Genomic DNA, 8,507 nt, shown 5'->3' with positions numbered 1-8,507 from the left:
CTGAATATGGTTGGGCGCACCAGAAGAACGCAAGGGTTGAGGGGGTTGGAGGGTAGAATGTGTTAAGAAGCTTATGAAGTTGGTGGAGTAGCTAATGAAAGTTTGATACACAAATAGCATGGGGTAACTCAGAAATACAAAGAATTAAGGGGCATGAGGAAACAAGGGGATAAGAAGATGTAGAGCACAAGATGAGATGTATTGTTAAGCAATTCAGAAGCACAAGTAATTTAAAAATACACAGATCAAAGTAGTGTTGAGGACCTATAACATGCATAAAGAACACATGGACAAGACTGAGGGAACTGTAGAGTATATGGAGGGTTGGGGGGGTGTTCAGTAATACAGGACTGTTGAGAAATGTGTCTTATAGCCCAACAGCAACTTCTGGTGTGGTTATGAAGTCCTCTGCTTAAGTGAAAAACATACTCTAGAGTCTTTGACCCTGTGCTTTCAACATTCTCTTAGGGGGAGTAACTCTCTGACCTCCATCTCCTTCACCAGTCCAGCTTGCTCTCTCGCTCATTGAGAGGTGCTGTACCCCACCGCTATCTAAGATCACCATCTGAAGGTGACTATTTTCTTGATGCTCAAGTCTCATATAAAATGTTATTTGTTGTTTTACTGGTAAAGGAGTAGTAGGGTAGTGTGATGTCTACATCAAACTCATGCCAGGCCACATTTACCTCTCTCCACAGAAAAGTGCAATACCAACAACCTCTTATTTAGTGAACAATATAGAAAATCCAAAATCACTTCAATAACACCAAGCCAGTTTTATCTCTCATGGCCACCCCTTTATGTTGAATCCCACAATGTCAGCATTCAAAGCCAAATCTCTCACAGATGTTGCTGACATACTCCATACTCTCAAAGCCATTTCTTAAGGAGATGACTCCGTATCCTTGTCCTTCATAAAATCTCCCTCTGAGGATGCCCTTGCTCCCCTACCTACCATTGTAAATGCCTCCCTTACTTAAAGCATCTTAGTAGCAGCTCTCAAGATGGGTCAAATGCTGGCATTGTTAAAGAATCCTACATTGGACCATGATGACCTTACCAACTACTATTCAACCACACACCTACGTGAATCAACAAGATCATCAAAAAGGCAGTGTATGTTCAACTCCAATATTATATCAATGCTAACCATTTGCATGACTACAAATATGGCTTCAGATCATGCTGCAGCATGGAGACCACTACCTTACACATCATAGATGATGCCCTCATAATCTCGGATGATGATGATGATGCCCTTTTCTTCCTGATTTAGCTGGATCTTTGTGCTGACCATTCACCCTCATGTCCTTCACCAGTTATCCACCTACCTTTCCAACAAACACGGATTTGTTCTCTTGGGGACCTCAAGGGCTCAAAAATCCCTATCACCTGTGGTGTCCCCCAGGGGTCCATGCCATCCCCTGTCCATCATCTGCCTCTACTTGTTGCTTTATTCAGAGATAACAGCATCAAAAACCACGAATATTTGAGATGCAGCTCTATTTAAAAGTCTGCCTTGCTTCAGACATTCAAAGCCCCAAACACTACCTGCTCATCATACAGACTTGGATGTCCACCGCCTACCTGAAGCTGAACTCAACCAAGACAGAATGTTTGTTACTTGCCAAGAACAACAAACAAGAAAGAGTACAAACTTGTCTCAATGACATGAACCTTGATGGATTCGATCCCCAACTTTCATAAACACAAAGAAGACCTGGCACCAGCTCTCTCTACTCAAGAAAGTGAAATAATTTCTTCCAGAAAGCAATTTCAGAACTGCTGTTCAATCGCTCTCACTCTTGCATCTAGATGATAGTAATATCCTGCTCCATTCCCTACCAAACTCCACACTGGCACCCTTTAGCATACTGTACTCACATTCTGAAAAAAACATGATCACATCACCTCCATCCTGATGGAAGTCCATTCTCTTCATTTGATGACCTAAGCCACCTTTCAAACACTATGCAACATTTACAAACCCATCATGACCAGCACCCTTGCTTTTCTTACAGACAAGCTCACCGTCTTTGATGCTTCATGGCACACTTGTAGCCAGCACACAGTTGACCTGCAGCCCAAGAAGTGTAAACAAGAAAACTCAAGGCCTTAAGACTTTTTAATCTTTGCACTCAGGATTTGGATCAATATCCCTGTAACTATCTAGCCTGCCAAACTGTGCTCAAATTTACAAAAGCGTTCAAGATGCAACTCTTTTAAGAACACATCACACTGCATTAACCATCAACAATCTAGCTACCTCTTATATGAATCATGAATTGTTTGCCTTTGTTCCATTGTTACCACATACATACATCTAAAGGACAAGCGAAACATGTATGATGCTCAGTACAATTTCATATACCACTGGAAGTGTGGGGTGGTCAGAGATGAAGGTGAAACTGGATTAGTGCACCCTCAACTAATAGTACTGATTAGGCGTGGGTTTAGTTCTATGGGGATGTGTGTGTAGAGTGTATCTATGAGGGTGGCTGTATCTTACAAAAGGGAGTTCCTTTTATGGACTAGGTGGTCTCACACACATAATAGTGTCATGCTTCATCATTTGACCACCTGGCCCCACCCAGGTAAGATAGTACTACCTGGGCGGACTCAACCTCATTGTTAAAGGAACGACACCCTCATAGAGACACTCTACACACACCTCCCCATAGAACTAAACCCACGCCTAATCGGTACTATTAGTTGAGGGTGCAATAATCCAGTTTCACCTTCATCTCTGACCACCCCACACTTCCAGTGGTATATGGATGTGTTAATTTGTCTTGGGAGTATTTGTGGGGCGGAATGACTCCCACCACTCTCTTTTGTGTTCTAATAGCTCAGTACAATTAGTCATCATTGTTTCAGTTTTTCACTAAATAAATGTCTCACAGTATTATGATTTCACAATCTAAGCTTGCACTTTAGTGTCTTACCCTCAATGTATATAATGTTTTTAGGCAACTTATGCTGTGAATATCGATGTTCTCACATTATGAAAATCATGAACATGATTCATAAAATGCATTTGTATCCTGAAGTTTAACTGAGATGCATAATTGTCTTAATTTATTATTCCAAGTCCACCATTGTACACATGTACATGTCGTGCATTTCTACTTAAAAAAAGCATTTCCAAACAAAATATACCAGAATGGTGTTTTCTTGTTAAGTCAAGCCAAAACAGAGCCATAGTGAGGAGAAATTATTCATTTTGCATAGGCATTATTGGCATTTGACACATTCTAGTGTAGAAAAGGCAAGTTACATCTTTTGAATAGTCCAATCGGAGTATGGGCTTAAAAGACAATAGCTTTTAATGAGTTGTGACCTACTATAAGACTAGGTGCTATTCATATATTTCCACAAGTAAGACATGGATATTCAAGGAAAAAATCTTTTGGGACGGGTTGTATAAAAGTATTTATAAGACTGCAACCACCCGAGGGCAGTGTTAGGAATGCCATGAATTCATAAACCTTTCCAAGAGTACTTCAAAAAACAACCACAGTCTCCAGTTTTCATTACAAATACTGAAATATTTTTTTAATTCCTTTATCAGTGCATGCAGAACCTGGTCTTCATACACAGTTGTCCAAGCTGTATGACCGCTCATGCTAAAATGCAGTTGCGTAAATTCAATAGAATTACTTCTGTGTCCAATTTTGAGGATATACCACTCCAATTCCTCCTAAGAACGGATTTACTCCTTGCTATGACAGAAGCAAATCTCCAGATGTTTCTATGGCCCCAGAATGGAAACGGGCAATAACCACATTTGGGAATACCCACAAACCTGTGGTGTTTTACACTTTCCAAATGGGATTGTTTGGGATAAAGTTCCCTTTGATCTGTACAGGCCTACTGAGGTTATACAAATTCCATCTATTTTAAAAATGCAATGACTGATGTAATTACACCTGGTGTTGTTTCTGATGACTAGGATGTTAAAAAAGCTGATTCAATGCTTGTTGAGCTGCATGACTACACTGTATTTGAAAGTGATGATGTGTACATGAACACAGCAAATTATGTGGAAATGTTCTGCTGCAATAATTGGGGACATTACTATCTGCACTGAGCAATTAGACACAGATCAGTATTTAATTCAGTATTTAACTCTACCTGTGGGGAGCCCAAAACATTATTTAGACAAATTCACATTCAGAATGACATGTACTTTTTAGAGCATGGACAAAGTCAACTGCGTTCCATCATGCAGTTAGGTTGGACGTTACATATTTTGAAAAATGTCTGCGTCCCGTAGAAATACATTAAAAGTAGTGACGTTCTCTGCTTTTAATTTGTCTAGGGAGCAAGAGATAATGGCTTAAAAAAGGAAGCAAGTTACACCATGCTTAATAGAGAAAATCTAGAGAAGCTGCCTTTCACAGTAGCAGAAAGTCCTCCAACAGTATGGCTTATACATGGCATTATTAATCCGCCATTTCACGAAATGTCTGAAACATTTTGCTGTAGGCAGATATGAGCAGCTAGGAGATAGCTTTATTAAAGAAGAGTGGGAGTTGCTTCTCGAGTACAAATTTCTGAACGATGAAATAAAGGTCTTTTTGACCAGAAGCGAATGCGAGACTTCTGTTAGTCATTCAATGATTTGCAAACAGGTGTCACTTCACGGCTTTAGCAATGCGATGGTCACAAACTTGGCATGCTTACTGAAGGGTACCCCCGTCCTTTTGATTCATCCAGCATTTCAAAAAAATTCCAATGGAAGTTATGTGGTCCTGAACGAACAGAGCTGTTACGGTATGATACTCGGAATTGCCTCGCAATTTCAGTCTCTGAAATTGTAACTTGTAGTGGATATGTTCTATTCCCCCCCACAAAGAGATACGAGTAGCAGAAATGTGGCCTCACATTGACAATACTAGTGTAAATTATGACAAGATGAGCAGAATAAAGGCGCTACTGTTCTAAAAACAAGTGGTGTTGGCATCGGCCAGAGAGACGTATTCTCTCTAGATAGCAAGATCATCAGTGTGTACGACTTTAAGGCTGTTGGGTCTGGATTCATTTCCATCTTCCAGACTGTCTTCTGAGTCATTCCAGCAGCTTTACATTCACTCTTTCCAAGTGTGTTTGGCCACTTTCCGGTGACTTTGGTACTGACTGGCGGGATACTGCTGCTGCTGTTCCTGATATGTAGTGGTTGTGTCTGCTCAGTTAAACGAAGTGATGGAGCTACTACCACCAGCCCAGCTGGGCAGTGATCACATGGTGCAGTTCTTTGGTGCTTCGTTGCTGGAGAAATTGCAGCATGACTGATCATTGTCATTCCGACAAGTCCTATTGGGCATGCAACGTGTCTTTCATTGCACCTGGTGCCTCTTCGAGTGTCTCCCATCAGGTTGTCTTGCCGTTCCGTCAGTGCCTGTTGTGGACAGAGAACTGCTGGTGTTCCCAATGAGGGTTCATTCACAGTAGTGACCCATGAGACTGAGGCTGATTCACGAGACCACCTATGGGCCACCTCTTGTCACCTATTGGCTCCATCAGGCACTTTCGATGGTGCTGCCTTCACGGGTGATCCTGCGCTTGAGGCTTCTGCGCACTTCTGCTCTGTGGATCCATCTGCCAATCCTGTCATCAACCTGACTACTGACGATGTGGAGTCCTTCCCGGATGACTTCAGAGACATTCTTCCAGATCATAATTATTGTTAACTGATTTGACCACTGGCGTTATTCCAAAGTTTTCAAAGTTTATGCCAAATTGCTTTCTTAAATTAGATTCTCTTTGGCCTGCTGTGCTTGTCATGGTCGACATGTTTTCTCTTTGTATGATTTTAGCTAGCTTTTATTAAGATTTTATACGTTTTGGATGTGTTTAGCTCAGAGCATTTTAGCTTGGACTCATACACCTTCTATGGCATCATCATTATGGCGTCATTCTTGCTCTGGCAATGGGGAGGGTGTAGTGGATCATACTTAGGCCCTTACTTATACTTTTTTAGTGCTGATTTTTGATGCAAAAACAGCACAGACGTACAAAATACAATTGTATTGTGCAAGTTTGCGCCGCTTGTGCGTCAAAAAATGAAGGAAATGCGGTGCTAAAAATGTATAAATATGGGCCTTAGCTTTAATGGGATTCACGAGTTTACCTTAACATTCTGGCTTAGAGGCATGTGCCCCGTCACCTGGTGACTTTTACCCTAATTAGCCCGCTTTGTCTTAGCCTACTTATTTTATTATTTCTTTTAAGATGGCTGCATTTGTTTAGAGTTACCACAATGTTTTGATTTGTGTTATCAGTGCCACTCCATGAAGGCATCACTATCAGCGTCAAAAGAAAGTGATGCATATAGGTATTAAGATCATGTCCCTTTCCCACTCATGTGTGACAGGAATATAATGTACTTTTGATGGGAATTGTTTACCTAGTTACCACCATAAGCCTGCCCCCTTATCTATTGTTTGGGAACATACGTGCGTCCGGGGTCCTACAATATCTTTATAAATAGATCTCATGCAGACAAATTTATCAGAGGGATTCCTACCAGATGCTATCAACACCATCTATGCTGCATGTCGCTTTGATGCAGACCGAGTCTTTGTATCACCACAGACTCTAATCTAGAGACCTCATTCCAAGGTAACAAGGGTTGGGGGTCGCTTCGCATGGACTTGGTACGGGCAGATTAGGTTTAGCACACCTAGCTCTTGCTAGGTTAGAGATTAGACTTTCCAAGCTAGGGTTTTAGGGATTTTACATTTCATGTTTGTTGCCAGATGGTTGGGGTGTTTGTATTTGCAACTCTCATCTTTACAATTCTGCTTCTTGCATTGTTCCTTATTTTAATCATTGCAGCTCCTGCATTTTACAGAAATTGCAGTCTTTTTAATAAACCTATTGAAAACTTTCCTGCATCTCCTTTATTGCCTATGTGTGAATGAGACATATTACTAACGTGCGAAAGGTGTGACTTCCATTCCACCACGACTCCCCTGAGATATTGCATTCTAGAGTCCATGCGTAAATCCTGCCAGAAATCACCTTTTACTGTTTGGGTTTTTGGGGAGGTACTGCTTGTGAGTCAGGAGGGTTGGGCTAACAGTTGCGACTTGTTGTAGGAGTGGCTTAGTCACCTACAAACAAAAGTGCTGGCATTCCTAAACCAGCAGTCTTGCTTAGGAGCGAAAGTCCAACTACAACAATGAAATTAAGAAGATGTTCATGTTCACTTTCCCTATTTGTTGAACTATTGTGGAAAAAACAAATGATGATAACATCATCAAAATGAATGCAATTCAATGACAAAAAAAAATGTGTGTCATGTTGCAGCTTTTTCTGTTAAATTAACACAATATTTTTCTGTTTTCAAAAAATGTTTTCCTCACACTAAATACCATGTGACAGAAATACACTCCATTTTACATGTTACATATTAATATTTTAAAATGTAGCATGCTCCTTCATCAGACCACCTTATTAATACCGAAGTTTCTACCTACATTTCTCCATACACAGTCTGAGGCATGAACTCCCTATTGTATCAAAGCTTTAGGGCATTCTCAGTTTATTTCTCTGGACACCTGTCCAATACCTGCCAACCAAAACGTGCTAACCCTCAATCCCCAAGACATGGAAGGTAATCTAAAATGAGATATGTTATATAATGAAGATGCAACAGTGAAACTGCAAGACTATTAGTCACAAATGCAGTCTGCTTGGGTGAATGTGTATGTTTTTCTGAAAGCGTTAATAAATGTCCTCGTCTATGCTCTATTTGCCCAATTTCACCTTGGGTCACTTAAGAGTTTTCCCTTAGCCCAATCCTAGCTAGTGTTTATGTCTCCTCGTTAGCACCTTTTAAAGGGTCATTTAGTTGTATTTTCTGTTGTTTTATGGATGGTACCAGCTTATTATCTACCTGTATGATGAGCTGGGTTTCACGTTTACCAACTTATGTGTGCTGTCTCTAAATGGATGGATGTCAACAATTTGTGTCTGAAGAGCAACACGACTAAATTGATGGTGATACCAACCTCTACCAGGAATTATTCTTGATAGCCCTCTGATAGAGATTATCCTAATTAGATTACACCGATTTATTTGAGGACAAACTAATATATTGACTGATAAACTGATACCAATTCATTCATTTACATTGACAACATTATCTAAGATTCTTCTGTGTTATTCAATAAATTGATGCAAAATGTGGGCCAGTTGATTATTGTTTCCCTTCTGACCTAAGCCCACTCACTCTACCTGCGCCTTCCTTCGATTTGCATGGCAAAGAACCAGCAAATGCAAAATACTGAGGGCCTAATTTACTACGTTTTGGTGCAGGGAAGCGCCATAAGCCTTTTTGCTGCACCGCCCTGCATCAAAACTAAAGGGCAGAAATGCTCCATATCTATCAAATAAAGGGCAGCCCTGTCCTTGTCCCCTGCGCTGACGCACAAATTTCTGCCTAGCGCCAACACAGGGACCCTTGCACCATGCTGCAAGGGTGCCTCCATTGCAAGGAT

The sequence above is a fragment of the Pleurodeles waltl genome, chromosome 1_2 (assembly GCF_031143425.1).
Source record: "Pleurodeles waltl isolate 20211129_DDA chromosome 1_2, aPleWal1.hap1.20221129, whole genome shotgun sequence".
In the NCBI taxonomy this organism is placed as follows: domain Eukaryota; kingdom Metazoa; phylum Chordata; class Amphibia; order Caudata; family Salamandridae; genus Pleurodeles; species Pleurodeles waltl.
The sequence above is the reverse complement of the archived record's forward strand: the minus strand, read 5'-3'. Positions refer to the sequence as shown.